The sequence below is a fragment of the Pavona decussata genome, unplaced genomic scaffold (assembly GCF_977016875.1).
Source record: "Pavona decussata unplaced genomic scaffold, jaPavDecu1.1 SCAFFOLD_3786, whole genome shotgun sequence".
NCBI classification, from domain to species: domain Eukaryota; kingdom Metazoa; phylum Cnidaria; class Anthozoa; order Scleractinia; family Agariciidae; genus Pavona; species Pavona decussata.
The window spans coordinates 15,001-16,060 of NW_028146544.1; positions in this window are offsets into that span (position 1 = coordinate 15,001).

Genomic DNA, 1,060 nt, shown 5'->3' on the forward strand with positions numbered 1-1,060 from the left:
CTTAGATTTTGCCTCCACGGGGGGAACCCATGAGCCAAACGGACCACACGGTCCCTCGGTCAAGGGAAACCCCGTCTTGTTTGCCACGTCTTTCTCACAACTGGACCCGTGCACAGTTCAGGCATACCTGTCAGACTCGCCAAGCGAGCTGAAGGAAGGCAAGAAAAGTGCTTCTGCGAAGGAAAATATCCTCCTGCTCTTTTGTCTCTATCATTAGCCAAAGGCTAGCGTACACAACTTCCATCTACACTCTGCCTGCCACTACAGTGACAATGCTTTCGGGCATCATCTTTTCCCTCCTTCGAAAGGAAAGCTACAAGCCCAACTTTCCTTGCCCGTTAGTCAATTCTGCCCTCTATTTCTCCGCCTTGCCGCCGTGGAACATAAGGGACAGGGTTTACTAGCCAGCTCCTCTCGGAACCTTTGCGACCAACCTGCCCACACTATAACCCCCAAACGCTAATAAGGAGACTGCATGATATGGTAGACAGAAAATAAAAACGCGAAAAAAATGAAATTTTGAAAATCGAACCCACAACCAGCCAAATCGTTTGTAAGTCATGCCAAATGACTGGTGACATCTTAAAAACCCATTGAAGCCACAACATCCCATAATTTCACGCTTTTAAAGATTTGTCACTATACGCACTGTAAGTACCTCACTAATTCTCACCTCAGATTTTACGGGAACATGTTCAAATTTTAACACGCCTCTCAGCACGACCAATTACATTAAAATTCATCGCAAAAGTCAGAATTCTCCAATTTTTGAAAAATTCACTATATTCACTGTAAGTACCTCGCTAGACAGTGGAGACCTCAGATTTTACGGGAACATGATCAACTTTCGACACACCTCTCAGCACGAGCAGTTACATAGAAATCCATCAGGAAAGTCGTGCTGTGAAGAGGTCTTTCGACTAAGAAAAATGGTGGTGTGAGGAGGAGTCACCTAAATCAGAGAAAAATACTCTTATAGGAGACTGCTACGAAAGACATTTCTGAGTCCACTGGCCCTAGTCCCCTAATAAGTGTATTTCTGTTTGTTTTAAGAAGGTCC